The 16,724-nt window shown below is 43.4% G+C and overlaps 1 long non-coding RNA gene across 1 annotated transcript in view; it reads left to right on the top strand.

Annotated features, from left to right (window-relative positions):
- LOC120411589 overlaps window positions 1-16,724 on the top strand; it is a 96,293-nt gene that overhangs the window by 41,852 nt on the left and 37,717 nt on the right. The window lies entirely within an intron of this gene.

The following is a 16,724-nucleotide window of genomic DNA, read 5'->3' as shown; positions in this document are numbered from 1 at the left end:
TCTTCCCTCTGTGCACACAGCAGGGACAGCTACTGCTGCCTGCTTCTTCCAAAGTTTCAGTGCTTAACTTGGTATCCCAAATACAAAAGTATTTTGGTTCGCATATACATGCATGCATATACATGCATAGATATAAAAATATATATATATATACACCCACACACGAAGAATAGCAATCAGTTTTATTCCTTTGCTTTGCAGTCATCAGTAAATTTAGTATATTCATGTGAATAGTTTAAAGAACACGTCCTGTGATCTAAGTGAAAGGGAAAATATATCCACAAGATGATCCAGTGTGTGTAAAAATAAACAGCTTGATTGCTCTTACATGCTCTTCTTTTGTGCAAGCAAAGAGAAATGCAGAAAAATTGCCACATTTCATCATGTAGGACAAGGGGGCCCAGGTGACACCCTGATCAGGTGTGCATGCATAATCATTCCCAAAATAATCACCCTTTTGAATAATTTCACTCCAAATATTGCAGCTTCAACTTATTCTCTGCAAGTGACTCATAAATCTTTACCGTGAATGTGAATCAAGTTTCAGAGCCGCAGGCTCAGGAGCTTGTTGGATTTATTCAACTTTAGTCTTTATTTATAGACATAAAAGTGTATTATTGGTTGTAACATCCAAACAAAGGAAAACAGATTGTAAGCATCCATTAACATTTTCCCAAAAGGGAAATCTGGAGTTTCTCCTGGGTCTTTCAGTCTCTCCCTTGTAATATTAAGATGATGTCATAAACTCATAATTACTTTGTGATGCTCTTATGTACTCCGTAGTTGCTTGTACAGAGATGGTTATTTATTTTCTGAGCAGAAAAACTGAACAATACAAACAGGTGGGAGGAAGGAGATCGGTCTTTGGTGGTTTAAGGTTTGAAGGACCCCGATATTTTATTTCATCCTATTGCAATAATTTTCTCTGGTATATGCAAGGACACAGGTGTTTTATGTAGTATTATTAAAAAAAAGTTTAATTAATATTCAAGTATAGGATGCAAACACTTTACATCCACTTTATAATGACTGGAGCAAAGAGCAATTTGGGGAGTAGTAATCTGCAGAAAGCACAGTCTTTACTGCCGAATTGCTCCAGGTTCCTTCCAAAAATCTCTCTCTGATTAAGTGGTGGACTTAATGCTCTAACGAGGATCCCAGACTGCAAAAAAATGTATGAGTACGTGGAGGGGAGGGAGGAAGGAACCGACCCAAGAATTTGGGGAAGTGCAAACCTTGGCAGATACCAAGGGCAGGATGGAGCAGTGCAAGGGGGTGAGTGTGCACTGTGGAGACTTCCAGGGTGTGGGGCTTCCCAGGTACATCTGTAATTGCTCCTTGGTTGAGGGCAGAGCAGAAATTTGTTTCCAAGCCATGTTTACCCTGTAACATTTCTGACCTATAAAAGAGCCTGATGGAGTACTGCCTGAGTGACTTGAAATTAATAATTGGTCTGGCTTTCTTTCTCCTCCTCATGGAATAATGGTGAGCAGATTGTGATTTCCTCAGATCCTTGTTATTCAGAAATATCTAATACATTTGTACAATTTTTTTCCCCTCTCATTCCATTGCTTAGATTTTGCAGGCTTTGGGTTTGGCTCAGTTTGGGCTTTGGGCAGCACATCAGGGAATGAGCACTAGTCAAGTGTTACAGGTTGGGGTTGTTGCTCTGCTTGGCAATGTGCAAGATGGTCCCCTCCTCCCTGGGACACCAGCAGGGCTGCAGAGGGTGAGACAGGACCTTCTGCACACGTGTCAGGTCGATCAGGGTAATCCGTCACAGGTTAGCCATGGGATGTTGCAAACCTTCCCAGGACTGGGGTTCTGGGAAATCCATTGCTCAGTGGGATAAACCCTTCCTTGCTGTTTTCTGCCCTAGTATGGAGAAAGGCACAAGTGCTTCTCACGCAAAGATGAGCAAATCCCCCTCTCTGGAAGCATCCTTGGGGTGTGGGAAAAACTTTTCTGCAGGATGGTTTGCTTGGTGGTGGTGCACAGATAAAAGAAAAATCTTTCAAAAGTTGGTGAGAATATTCAGGAACGTATTTTGTTCCCAGTATTCAGTCAAAGCTAATTTGATGGAGAAGAGAAAAATCTCTTCCTTCTTCTGCAAGGAGCATAAATATCCATTTCAAACAATTCTTTAAGGACCTAAGGTTTCTTACTACTCATTGCTAGCCATTTTAATTTCTGACCTCTTCTGCTTGACTAGCTGCAGACCATTCCATGACCCTTTAGGATTCCAAAGCTGAGATTTATGTCCTAGCCCAAATTTCTGTGAATTACTGTTGTACTGAGCCTCTGACAGAATTTGCAGCCGGCCTTTTTCTTTCCCCTATGCAGCTTTCCATACGTCTCCCTTCCTAGCGCTTCATTTAAGCTTGATGGATATAATTTTAACCATTCTCTTCAACTCCACACAGACATTTATAATGCAGACATGAACAGAAAGGGACTCAGCTTGGTTGAGTTTGTTTCATTTCTCTCAGAATTTCCTTTGGACTTATGGATTGTCCATGCTTTTTATTTTGGTCACATGATTTTTTTTGAAAGTGAGAGCTGTTACAGTGTATTTAAAAGTTGTCTTTCCACATTGACTTACTCTGCCTACACAGAGAACTATGCTTTACTTGTCTTTGTACTCCACTTTGGTATTTAAGGATGGCTTTTTTTCCTTGCCACGGGTGGTTCAGGGTCCTGGGCAAGCTGGGGAGAGTGGAATCCTACTCAAGCTGAGTATAGACTTTGACTGCTCAATCTTATAACCCCAGACAAAATCCAGATCCCCGAATACAAACCTGACACTGCAAAAATGAGTGAGAAGAGATGTGTTAAATCACCTGTGCTCTGGTCATTTCGTGGTCAGGAAAGCTCTCTGGAAAGAGATCTCTGGGAAAAAGCCTCTGGTTAATTGAGCCTGTTGCTGAAGGCACTGGTGGCAAAGCAGCAGCGCTCCTGCACCTCTCTGGGCTGGGCTGGTTGGAGGCTGCTGCTTCACAAATCTTGGCTGCAAGTCAGGGTTTCCTACTTCCTTTACCTTTCCCCTCAGCCTCTGATGTTATCAACAGGCTCAGAAAAGTGTTAGAATTTGGGAGGGGAAGGAGTAACTTTCTTTGCCATCTCTCAGTTCCTCAAGCCCCTTTTACACCAGGCAGGAGGAAGGGAGAGGAAATGTAACTAATATTGCTGAACCTTAAATAGATTCCGGATCCAGATCCCTTACTGACGTAAGACTTATTTGGGACACTTCCTAAAGCTAAGATTGATTGCTTTGAGTTACTTCCAGGTAAATATACATCTCTATTTTCAAAATTACCTCACTTTTTTCCTTCTCTAGACCACTTTCTTTGAGAGCTCCTGCTGTCTGGTGCTGCACTGGCCAGCCTGGTAGTAAACCTACCACGCAGTCATCCAGGACTCTCCCTAAACTTGTGGCTGTTTACTTGGGATTTTCTCTGATATACCTTTGATTCTGGGATTTATTCTCTGCTCCTGTCTTCAAGGATGTGGGTTAGTTAGCACTCAGGTGTCTATGTGAGCCCATGTTTACAGTCAGTGGTAAAGATGGAAGTGGGCTTGGAATTATTAGCAATTTTGGTTTTCCTAGAATTTCCTCCCCAGTTCTTAGGCAGACCTTTATCAAAACCCCTTGTGCCTAGAGCACCATTTCTCCTGTGACCTGGGAGCTGGGCACTAAACATTGTTCACATCAGAATGGCAGTGCATGAATGAGGGAATCTTTTTGTCACTGTGGTGATGTGCCAACCCTATAGATGCTGTTTTCTTATTAGAAATTAAAAACTTACTCACAGATTCTGAGGCAGAATTTTGCTTCTGTGTGTTCATTTAGGATTTAGCCTGAAGTATTAACATAAAATTTAAAATTGTGTCCTTTCCACTGAAATCCAGTGTGGTTACAAGGTTCTAATAAATATTATGTCCTTCCATCATGCAATTAAAATTTTCCACCTCATTTCACAATGCAAAACACTCACATGTTGTCAATCATTTTGAAACATGATTTTTTGACATCATATAATTTCACTTCATTTTTCAGACAGACATCACACCAGGAAATTATATAAGAAAGGATCCTATTATATCTTTATTTTTCCACCAAATTTCACCTTCAAATACAGACATTTGTGTACATTTCAGTAATTCTGACAATAAACTTTCAAGGAGAAACGAATGGCATCTACATAGCCGTAGATCAGCATATGGAGTTTCCTCCTCTTCAGAGACTGCGGCTCCGGCGCCGGCACCTGGTTAGGAACCGCTGGTGTAGCCACGGGAAGTTTACAAGTCTTCATGCACGAAGTGAAAAGGTTGCTGCTTGAAACAGATACCACCTGGGAGGCAGGGAGGGAAACATATGCACGTTTTTGAACTTTCCTGTGTTTAACAGTTAGCAGACACTAATGAATTGCCAAACAGCCCTGATTTAAAGCGTAGTAGTCAAAAGTAAGGGTACTTGCTGCTTGTCAGGTAGTCCACCTGTTCAAGAAACCAAAGTGCCCCTGCCCTGTGCCAGGAGAAAAGCTGCTGCTGGTTCAAACCTCTGCTCCGGGGTGCGTGTGTGTGTGTGTGTGTCATTGTGCTGCTTCCTATCATGGGAGTCAGAAATGCGATAGAATATCTCAGGCTCATTACAGAAGTCTGGTATTCAGCGACAGATTTTGACCAGAGTTGCGTATAAATCTGGGGGAAATACAGCCTGTTTGGAATTTGTAAGTGCTCAGACATAGGCTGGCAAAGTAAGAGAGGAGCAAACCAGGCATGTAAAAAGGCAGAATTAAACTTCTGGTTGTGGCTGCGTTAGGTTTCAGATATCCTCTCCTGGTTTGTGATGTCCTTGGAAATTCACACCTGGTCCAAAAACCTCTTTCATGTCTCTCAGGGCTCAGCTGGAAATGGCAGCACGTTTCCAGAAGATGTCTGAATCTCCTCCATCCTTCTAGATTTTAATGCTGCCATGGGGACATTGCTTCCAGGCAAGGTGATCCCAATATGTTCCACTTACAGGTCTGCTGGGTCACACAGCCAAGCAGCTGCTATTCTGCTAAGGGAATGTGCAAACAGAGCTGCTGACCTACCAGTAAACCCACTGCAGGCAGATTAAGATGAAGTGTTCAAACTTCTGCTCGTTGAAGTCAGTGCTAGAGAACCTGTGCTTGGGGAGTGCAGGTAGAGCCGTGCTGTGGCGTGCAAAGGTGCTGGGCTTGGTCTGTGCAGTCAGCTAAATTGTGCTGGGTGGCCAGGAGCTGCATGTGTTGGGAAGTGCTGCCTCTTAGCCTGCTGGATTGAACTTGGTTTTAGGGTTTACAGTAATAAATGACAATATTGAGCTGAGAGGGGAGATACCAGAGTCTGGGCTGCTGTCCCACACTCCCTTCCTGGCCATGGGGCTGCTGCTTTAAGCAATTGAGACTATTTTCTTTTCTATTCTATTTGAGATGGTGTGTGTCTGATAGCCCTGCTGTGACCAAGGGTTTTGCTGGCAGAACTATTCCTAGGCATCACATGCAGCCACACAGACCCAGGAACCTAAAGGGGCTCAGTTCTTGCTTTGTTTTCCCCTTCAAAAACAGCCGGTACTTTGTGAAACCAGGGAGAGGTGTGAGCAGTGCTGGAGACCCATCAGCCAACATGCAGCCTGGCAGGAGAAGAGCCAACAACCTGGCATGCTGCTGTGTGGTGCTCCAGAGAAGCCCTGGTTCATGGGCTGACATGGCTGGTGGAGAGCCTCACTGAGGCTGTGGTGGTATGTGGAATACTCCCATGGAAAAACATCCTTGCAAAGCTGACTGTGATGCCCATCTCTGCAGAGGGTGGCTGCTGTGGTGGGGGGAAGGAAAGTTGCTTTTAGGGCATCTGTGATTAAAAGAGGGGAAAACCCCACAACACAACCCCAGAGTGGTGAGTTGGTACTGAGTGATAGCAGAGAGCTGGGGAGTGGTGAGGTGGTTCCCCTTATCACTCAAAGTGGGCTGGTGAAAATTGATCTGGTGGGAGAAGTGCAGGGAGAGCAGGCAAGCAGAAAATCACGAGAGAAGGTTGTTACCACCACTTCCTTCCTCAAGCTGCAGCATAGCTTGGGGCTCAGATTCAATAGGAAGTTCCTGCAGCATAACAAGCTCCCACCCATCAGCTGAGCTGCACTCACCACTCGTGTGCACCCTCTTAGCCCACAACAGCTGTAAAGTAGCATCATTTAGCTTAATTTTTTTAATTAGAGGCCTAACCCAACTTGTGGGACTTTGGTGTGGGTTCAGTGGGTGTGCGTGGTCCCCAGCAGTGATCCCAGTCAGCTGCAGGGACGTGCTGTGGGTCAGGGAGCTGCATGATAGGACAGTGCATTTTCTGCCTTCAAACTAACTCGGCTCTTATAACTAACCAGCTCTCAGTGGTCAGATTGGTTTTACTGCAGAGACACAGGGAAATAAATACTCCAGTGGAAGTGCAATGCAAATAATTTCTCCTGGCCTGATCCTGAAACCACTGGGGTGTGCCGTGTAAAAACACGCGAGAAATTAGTCTAATGAACAACAAGAGGGATATTCCAAGGGGTCCCTCATGAGTTTAACATGAAGGGTGCTTTCCCTGAGTTGGGGCAGGGGTGCTGAGCTCCTCGCAGAGTCACCCCCGTGCTGTGAGCACACTCTCAAGGCATGAGCAGCATCTGGGGAGTTTTGGTTCTCATGCACGAGCACAGCCCTGTGATTTGCAGGGGGGGTGTTAATTCAGAGATCTGTCCTTCAAAGCAGGGAAATGATGAGGTAAGAAATCTTTCTGTATTTTGAATATATATATATGTACACACATATAAATATAGATGAGATTATTCAAATGCAGCTTGAATATATTTTGCCTAATCCATACAGAGTTTTATCAATATTTCTTTGTTTATTCTCTTTCATGCCAGCTGCTTTCTTTATATATTTCCATTTTGTACATTTTTCAGAGTGATTGGATCATGTTGCACACACTTCTATTGAAATATTAAGTGTTTGCAATCCCCATTCATAGGCAGCAGCTCTGTTATTATGATCCATCATTTCAAAATCCACATATTTGAAAAAAGAGAGCTTAGCTAGCCCTTGAGTAGCAGAGAGCATTAGACCCAAGGAATCTCATTCGTCTTGTCAATAATCTGTGGATTAACACCACAAAATTGTTTGTTTTGTTGGCATATCCTCACTGTGTATTTTTAAACGAAATGAGCCTGTGGAAGTCCCAGTGAGGTGAGGTCTGATGGGGGTTGGGTTTATACTGGTGTCAGCTGGGAAACAGAGAACTTCCCAGTTGCACCCAGCTCCTGAGCATCTCATGGTGGTTACAGTTCTGGTGGTCAGGACAGGAGAAAGGAAACCTGTGATGGCCAGGGCAGCTTGTTGGTGTTATCCATGAGGGAACAGCCCTCCCTGTGCCTGGGGTTTTCATTCCCAGCCAGCCTGCAGGAGGAGTCACCCTTGTTCATTGCTCAAATACAATGGGTTCTGTTAAAAAGGCTCTTTCTCTCGCTTTCTGTGTCCCAGTGGGATGTGTGAAGGCGGAGACAAGGTGGATGAGCAGAGGGGTGACCAGACAGGTGCAGCACTTGCGGCAGCAATGCAAGAGGAACACCCAACCTGTTTTGTGAGCATCTGAGATATGGACAAGCTCGGTGACAGTGCTGGCCAGGGTCTGATGGTGGCCACAGCAGACTATGGAGCATCAGCTTTAAGCATCCATTCCTTTTGTGGGGTCTCCTGCACCACAACACTGCCATCATTACTTTTTCCACAGGTTCTGATCACCCCCTGGGTCAGTTTCACACCCCCATTGGCTTTGGCACCGCTGCCAGAGCCGAAAGGGTGGTGAAGCCACTGGTGACACACTGGCATCCCCCTGGTCGGGCTGGTGCAGGGCAGCCCAACCCTCGTGCTGCCAAAATCTGGCCGTGGCCTTTGCAGCCTCTGTGCTGGTGGGTGGCAGCACTGTCGGAGGGCACGAGTGGCGGTGGCGGAGCAGGGGACTGCCGCCAGCCGGGCCATTCATCACCGGCGACGGTCCGTGCGGCACTGTCACCTAGCAACCGCCCGGCCACGGCAGGTGGGACTTCAAAAAAATATTTTTTAACATAAAAATAAGGCAATAATTTCGAAAGGTGCATTTTTGTTTTAGCAAACACGAATATTTGGACAGCAGGGTTGGAACTGGAAGCTGGAGATGTATTTGCTTTGTATCCCTGTGACTCCGGGCTCTGGAACGGGGGCTGCTGTGATGAAATGGAGCTATCCATTTCATGTGTACCAGGGTTTAAAGTTGAAGGGTGATTGCCTTACCCTGATTTTTCTTCTTTTTTCCCTCACACATGCTATAAAAAATAATATAGTTAAATTACAGGGCGGGCTTTTTTAATGTAACTTCTACTTCTGAGGCTGAACGTTCAGGTCTAATTTTTTTTTTAATCAGAGGGAAGAAAAGAGAAAGAAGTATATAAACTCAAATTATCCCCTTCCCACTATTTTAGAACACCTTCAAGATTGCAGAAGTCTTCTGAACTCTATATTGGCGATTCATGGTGCGGCAGCTCACTGCAAAATCCGCTCGTTCGTTTTCGCTGATTGAATTTACTGATTGTTAATGTGTATAAAAGTGTTATGTACTTTTGAAGTAATCTCCTGCTAAAGGATTTATAGGAAAGACTATTTAAATGTCGCAGCATTTTCTCTGTTGTTATGACAGTATTATTGAGTAAATAGTTTAATTTTAGTGCCCTAGTTAAAAAAAATCCATAATGACCGTCACATAAATCGTTTGCTGTTTTTATTTCTATATTTAGTTCCCTCTGAAGATACTGGAGTTGAAAATAGGCTAGTACCTAAGACATGAATTCTGTTAAATATTAAAGAGATCTCATCAATGATTTTATTAGTCTCAGTACTCAGTGAAGGCCGCAATGACATCTGAAGTCTAATGATTTTTTTAATATATTTAAAGCCTTGCACTGCACCTTTAAATATTGAACAATATTGAAAAATATAGAAGTACTTTTTTGTATATTAGCTTTAGGCAGAACTGTTGTATGATTTCCACTTCTTTCATGACATTGTAATGATGTTACCACATACAACTTTATCTTGCATGAAAAGGTGAAGTCATGAGTGATTTCTCCAATTTAAAAGCACTCAACCCTCACAGTGCTAGAAATGAATATTTTGCATATATTCATGCAACAATGATTCAATTTAAGATTTCTATTTTCAAACATTGCTTGAAACCTTTGGTATGTTAGTAGTAAAATTGCCAAAATGTGTAATAAGATTTATTATAGATGAGTAGCATTTTATTTAGTATTTCATGTTAACACGCTTTTAGGGTTACCCTGGTTTAGCAGAAGAATTCATCTTTCTTTTCTAATCAGAGCTAACACTTTATTGTATTATTAAGATACACTTACTGTAGGGTTGTATATCACTGTGGGAGCAGAGTTTCCTGCGCCTGGCAAACCTGCTCCTGGTTGATGCACAGCGCCTGCCTCTTGCACCCCAACCCCACCACTTACACTCTGCCCGCCACGGTGCTTCCCTTTTATCCTTTTTAGTTTTCCTCCTAAAAAGCTGTCTGGAGCTCTGTGACACACCCAGGTCTCTCCTTGCCTCTCTGCCCAACCAGACCTCAGCTCTGCCCTTGGTGCACTGACAGCAGCAAACCCTGTCCTGGGATCACCAGTGCGGTGATCAAAATACAAATCACTTTGGTGGTGAGTTTGTTTTGCAGCTTCACCTTCATCACCTGCTCATGGCACTGTTTGTCATGGAGCTGCCATTTCCCTGGCCATCTGTGGCTGGGAAATGTGTGGATGCATTTTGGTCCTTGTGCCAAGGCCACCATATATTGATGTCCATGGCTTTGCTATCTAGGCATGTGTGGCACTGGGGCTGTAGGAACTGGGAGATAAAGCAGCAGAGCAGATGCTTGACCCAAAGCAGTGGACATCTCGTTTCTGCTCCCTCATGGCCTTTTTTGTGCTCTGGGGCAGGTTGCATCCCTGCCCAAGTGGCATCATCGTGCATACATCATTTTTGTGACTGCGGATTGGTGAGAGCGGGCCTGAAAAATTCCTGGCATTTTGATCCTTTGACCAAGGTCCAAATCCTGGTGCCTTTTTTTGCCTCCAGTAATCCCTTCACACTTAGCCCCAATGTGGCCACTTACAGAAGGAAACAATATGTCCCACAGGTAAGGGGAGAGTCACTGCTGAAATGGAGGTGTGAGGGATGTGTGGTGACGAGCTACCGTGCTGGAGAGATGAATATGTTTACATCCTTTAAAAGTTATAATTCAGCATGGATGAGCTGGCATCCCCCCCTTCCACATTCATGTTTGATTCACAAACAGAAAGAAATGATCTACTATTAGGAAAGATTTCTCTTTGACTGGGGAGCTGGAGATGGTAGTGAGAGTAGCTTTCATAGATGAAAATAATTGTACACTTTTTGTATTATTATTTTTGGCAAAGAGCTAGCATTTCAGCTTTCCAGAGTATTACATCATTACTTTGTATAATGCATCATAATGATAGAGTGAATGGAAACGAAGAAATGCCAGCTTCTGTTGCAAGTTTAAAGACAGACACACATTTTCAGCTGGGAAAGCTGCTGTTCAGCTAAGTGTTTTCCTAGATGAAACAAAGCTGCAATCCCACTTGGCATTCGCATTAATTGTGGACTTGCCAACAGGCCAGTTTCACTGGTGTATAAATTAGTGGAGAATTATTCAACTCATCTCAATAACTAAGAGAATATCCTCATAAAGCTTGCTGAGCTGTAAGACTTCCCCCCTCCCCCCCACTTTCCAGGGTATTTTGCACCCTATACTTAGAAAAATCACAGAATTTGCATGCTGTTCCAAAAAAAAAAAAAGGAAAAAAACCATACAAAGAAAGGCATCAGATATACTGATACCCCAGCACAGCAATGTGGTGACTATCTGCATAAAATAGCAAGTTTGTATGGGAAATGTCCAAATTAAGAGGGAATTTTCTGGTTTGTTGTTTGAGTTTTGAGTTTGGGTGTTGGTTTGGGGTTTTTTTTGTTTTGAAATTCAGCTAAAAATGCGAAGTGGAAGCGCCTGTGAAAGGAGCCTCATTTCCAGCATCAGACACCCGACATTTCATGTCTCTCTGTCGGAACAAGAGCCCAGGAAGTGCAAACTTCCCCAAAGTGTCCTGCCAACAGGCCTTTCTGACCTAGAGGGGGGATCACCTTTATGGTGACAGGATAATTTGATCTCAGTGCCATCTAATCCTTATTTTCTTTATGGAGACTGCCGGCAAGGGTGCCAATTAGTGCCAATTGTGATGGTGGCTTTTGTGATGCAGACACCTGCCCACTAGGAATTGGACTGGTACCACCAACACACATATGCCACTAAACAGCTGTCAGATGGTAATGACTTTTTGGAGTAGAAGAAAAGGGCAGAATTTCATTCTGAGGCAATTTTCTGAGAAAATTTTTGCCATTTCTCATCTCTCTCTTTCCTCACTCTTTTTTGGTATCTGAATTCCAGGCTTCTAATGACTAACAAAATGTGAATTTTAACATGTATCTCATAGCACCAGCTTCATCCCAAAAACCATGTGGTCCAGATGAGCAAAAGTAGAGTGAGAAATTATATTAATGGTATTCATATTATTCTACATCGTATTTTAAACTTGTTATCTGTAGTCTCTTCCTTGTTTAGGTTACTTATCCCAGAAACAGACAAATGAAACACCACGTTTTCTTTTCCACTCTTCTGGCTTTTTGGCTGAATTAAAAGACTGAATTAAATGTAAACATAAAAAAATTCTTTTCTTTTTTTTTTGATGACAGAATGAAGTGCTTTGCTGCACTTCTGCAGCTCATGCCACCACAGGCACAATAGTTCAGGATCTCTCTTACGCTTTTATTAAACTCTCTTCTAATTTCCAGTCAAATCAACAGTCCCTTCTTTGATGCCTAAGCAGGGGAAGTTTACAAGCCTGCTTTATCCCTGAGTAATTATGTGTGCATGTGTGTGCTTGTAGGAGTGCGTAGACATCCATCTGTACTGGCACATGCACCTTTAACTGTAACTTTTCGGGTAATTTTGGCAGTAGGGTCGTGAGTGGATTGGATTTCTTTATGGCAGATGGGAATTTCTGTGGTGTTGAGGTGTCCAAACCTTGTAGCTCATGTAATGGGTCCGTGGGTGAGGTGTTGAGCACTGTCTGGGAAGTGTGGGAGTGTCTCACAGGAGATACTTGGCACTGTGTGAGGAGGGCCCTTCGGTGCTGTAAGAGGATTCCTGTATCCTTTCCAAGCCTTGAGTCGCTCCTGATGCCTGATAGCCCAGGCAGAGGCCGGGCACTGGCAATCAGTGGGACCTTTCAGCGCTCAGCCAACACACACAGAGCCCCTTCAGCCTCTGCTCTGCCGGGTGTCACACCTCGATTAGCCCAATTGCTCACTGGCATCAACCACTAAATGTGGATGTGAGAGGAAATAATCCTAAATAAACCAAGGCTGGTTCGCAGTAAGAAAAAGGAGAATTCACAGTCACATTTAAAGAACACCGCTGTTGCTGTATGGATACATAGTATGTATAGAATAAGTTTGTATGAAGGTTTTTCAAGTGAAGTAAAATTAGTCAGGGGTCACTGCTTTTTGTAAGGATTTGTTGCTGAGGTCTGGGCCCTGACGGAGCTCAAGAAGTGTTTGGACAATACTCTCGGGCACACTGCGTGACTTTTGGGGATGGTGCTGTGCAGGGCTCGATGATTCTTGTGGGTCCTTTCCAACTCAGTTTATTCTGTGATTCTGTGATCGTTCCTTGCTGCTGTTTCCAAGGAATGTAAAGCTCTGCTACATCTTGGACCAGCTCTGTTATCACCTTCCTGTCTTTCTTCCATTTATTCATTACTCAAATGCTGACCATTTTCATGCAGCTGTAACTGGCTGTGGCTTCTGCCATGGAAAGGACAGAGTTTGCAGAGGGTCTCGCAGCAGTTTCTGGACTTGGTGGTGAACTGCTCTCCCTGCCTGCCAGGAGGGCTGTGACCCACCAGGAATGCCTGCATTGTCACCAGAACATACTCCGAAATTTCACAGATTTGAAAGGAATGGCAGCCAGGGCAACCAGCATTCACAGGTTTGGGAGAGCTAACAGCAAACCTACAGAGGCTCAATCAGCTGTTTTAGTTTGTTGGTAGCTTTTGACCATGTTTTTTTCTCCACCAGTTAGCTTGTTAAGGGCTTACAAAACATTTTCTCTACATCTTGGGGTTGTTCCAAGGCTTCTCAGTTAGAAAGGACAACAGTGGGGCTCATATTTTTGAAACCTCAGCCCCTGCTCTGGCACTCAAAGTAACTGTTGTCTTTTCAAAGGCTGCAAATCCCAGCTATTCCTTTCCTGACACTGATGGTCAGATTGTAGAGGGGCTCCTCAGTTAGTTTTCTTTAGTGCACAAGTCACCCAATCCTTGGGTATGAACATGCTCTGCACTAGAATGTACTGCTGGTTTTTGGGTGGGTGAGTAGTCATGTGCCTGGGTGAGCAGTGGGTGCAAAGTCCAGCCCCATACTCCATCCACAGTCCTCAAATGCAAGCCAAGGAATCCCTGGAGGCTCAGCAGATCTCATTGCTGGCACTGAAGTGAGAACCTGTGCCACTCCTAACAGGTGTTCTTTGTTAGTTTTTCAAATGATGCAAACATGTTTTAAGCAGTCCCGTGGGGTGTCCCTTGCACATCCTAACACATAGACCTCCTGATGAACATGTAACACGGTTTTTAACACATGCTGGTCTTCAAAACATGAAATATTCAAGGAAAATGCGGTAATTCTTTAAACCCCCTATCATTGTGAATTCATATCATATTCATTGTAATAGCATTGATCAAAATGAATTCATTTGGTATTCATGTAAATGTCACATGTACTTCCATAGGTGTTTCATTGTAAATTAGCATTTCTCAGAGGACACTTAAAATAAAGTGTTACTGAAAGTTCTCATTACACATATTGCTGAGATTAGTACATTAAGGATCATGTACTTACATAGTACTAATGCATTTCTGCCACTTAAAATGCTGCAATACCCATTTCTGATATCTAGAAAATATCTAAAGCAATTTTGAGAATTACTGACATCCTGAAGGAAGTGGTACTTTTGTGATTAAATTGGTTTTGTGTATTTCACTTTGATTTACAAAAAAAAAAAAATAATCCTGTGCAAGATATACTTAAATTATTTTTTGATTTAAGTGACTTTAGCATCAAGTGAAAAAACACCAACAAAAAAAGAGAGCCACATATAATTAGAAACACAAACCACAAATATTATAAATGCTTTTGGGTCTTCAAATTTGTCTCACAAAGCCAAATTAGGTGATTCTTTAGTACACTGTGGCACATGCTTTTTGATGCATTTGCTTTCAGGTTATTCCTTCTTAAGAGGAAGACGAAAAGTTCTGTGGTCTCAGGCAGATGCATTTCTGACGTTTTGAATTGTCCATTACAACTTGCTTGGTCTGAAGTTACTTTTGAAAAGATGAAGTTTAAAGAAGACTACAAAGCATTTTATAAATAGCTGACAAAAGGTGCGTTACAGTAACTATAAAAGAGAGAGCATTGTTTGAGTTCTGGAACACTCTAAAGCTGTCTGACAATGCTGTGGATGTCTTCTGAAAAGAATTGATGTAATTATTTTAAGGCTTTTTTGGTAACACTAATAAAAAAAACTCTGAAGCTTAACAGCTGGCCTGATCCTAGGAGAAACCTCTGGAAAAAAAATGGGGAGGTGGCAATGTTTTAGTGTTTATGCTGGAAGGGAAGAGGCAGATTTGGCCATGAGGAATTGCAAAACCAATCCCATGATACAGTGTCCTAGCAAATAGTTGCTTGCTCTTCCGGCTTCAGCCACAGGAGTTGTGGACTTGCAGTGTGGGCTTGCAGCACGTGTGGGTGGGCTGGGCAGGAGGCACCATTCCTGCGCAGCACAAAACAAGATGGTATTGTGGCTGAAACACTGCTCTGGGCTGTGGGAGGTTTGGGTCTACTCCTGCTGTTGTGCCAGCATGTCCCCTGTACCAGCTGTTCCTCTGTCACTCATCCTGGACAAGGCGGTGGCATTTTGGGGATGAGCCTCTTGGAAAGGGAGGAGGAGAGGATGTGGAGGAAGAGATCTCGTGCTCTTTGAGATGTCCTTGGTCTCTCGTGCAACTGTCCTGACCTCCCTCAAATGTGCCCCTCCCCAGCCTTGCAGCTGATTTCCAGCTTTGGTGACTGATCTCTGTAGTGAGTCGAGCTGCACCTCCAGAAAACGTCTGTCAAATCTGGGAGTGGATAGCTCCACACCTGAGTATCAGCTGTACATTAGTGCTCCGTTTTGGCTTGTGCCTTGCCTGTTTTTCCAGAAGTTTTCAGTTTTCCAAGTGTTTGCCTAGTTTATAGTGTATTCCTGACTGGTCTGAGAGCTTGCAGTACGGCAAACCTCAGGACAGAGCATGGAATCCAGAAATCCATTTCAGGTTAGAGCCATAATTAGCTAATGTGCGATAATAAATAGCTACTAAAATCACATGAAAAATATGATAGGGCTATAAAGCGTGTTTTTATAATCCTGCTCCTCCCCTTTTTCTGCCGCCTCCTCCTCCTCTTCAACGTAACAAGGACTCTAATAGGCTTCATGTATAAGTGCCTATTTTTATTAAAGACAAGTGTAATCTTTTGTAGTCCAAATGTCCCTATCATAAATTCTAACTGAGGAAAATATTAGGACTCATTTATTTATGAACCCGTTAATAATGAGGTGCAGTTATGAAAAAGGCTTTCTCAGCACAAAGCCTACTGAACAAACAATGCACACTGGGGAAAAGGAGCTAGTTAGCCTTCCTGACTTAGATAAAGCTATGGAGAAATGACAAGTGCCAGTAATTAGCAAAGCCTCTTCACCAAGATAACCCTATACATCTCTGTCTATTTCAATCACCAAAGACTCCGATTCAGTGTAAAATTAAAGCCGGGATGCCATCAATTTCTGTTAACCTCTTTATATTGTTCTGTGTTCATGCATATGTGATAGATAGTTTTTGTCATTTTATTAAATGGTGACATCTCAGTATGCATGTGACTAAAACTGTTTTCTCCTTAGCAAAGTATTTTTAATCGTCTCTCCATTGCCTTTATTATCTCGGTTCTTCTGAGTTCTAATTGCTTTATTGTGCAGTATTGGCAGCTGTTCTGGGGGTGCAAATGTTTGTGCCCACTCCTTTTCCAAGGAGTGAATCTGGGCTTAACGGGTCTGTGCCCTTTCTGGTGCTCATGTGAGCAGGTACAGTAGCTCTGATCCATCTACTTAACCTTCTACTGCATTTTTACCTGAACAGGTGAAGAATTATTGGTTACAGTGATCAGCACTGACGTGCAGACCCCTGGTTTCCATGAGTGTGGCCTCCTTTCTCCACCCTTGTCTGGATGGGTGGCCCTGGGTTTGTTGTGGTGGGGTAGCTGCTGTTCACCTGCTTGGGCCACAAGCCAAAGACTATTGAACTCAGCTGGAAGACTATCGACTTGTGGTCCTCCACAAATGCAGTCTGCACCCAAACTGCTTTTTTTCCACCTTAAATGTTGAGCCCTGGGGTTTTTTCCCCTGCAGGCTTCCAATATTTTTGAGCTCATACTGCCTAAACTTCCCCATGACTTTCGGATAAGTCA

The sequence above is a fragment of the Corvus cornix genome, chromosome 3 (genome assembly GCF_000738735.6).
Source record: "Corvus cornix cornix isolate S_Up_H32 chromosome 3, ASM73873v5, whole genome shotgun sequence".
In the NCBI taxonomy this organism is placed as follows: Eukaryota; Metazoa; Chordata; class Aves; order Passeriformes; family Corvidae; genus Corvus; species Corvus cornix.
Note: the sequence above shows the minus strand (reverse complement) of the source record. Positions and strands in the feature narration are given on the sequence as shown.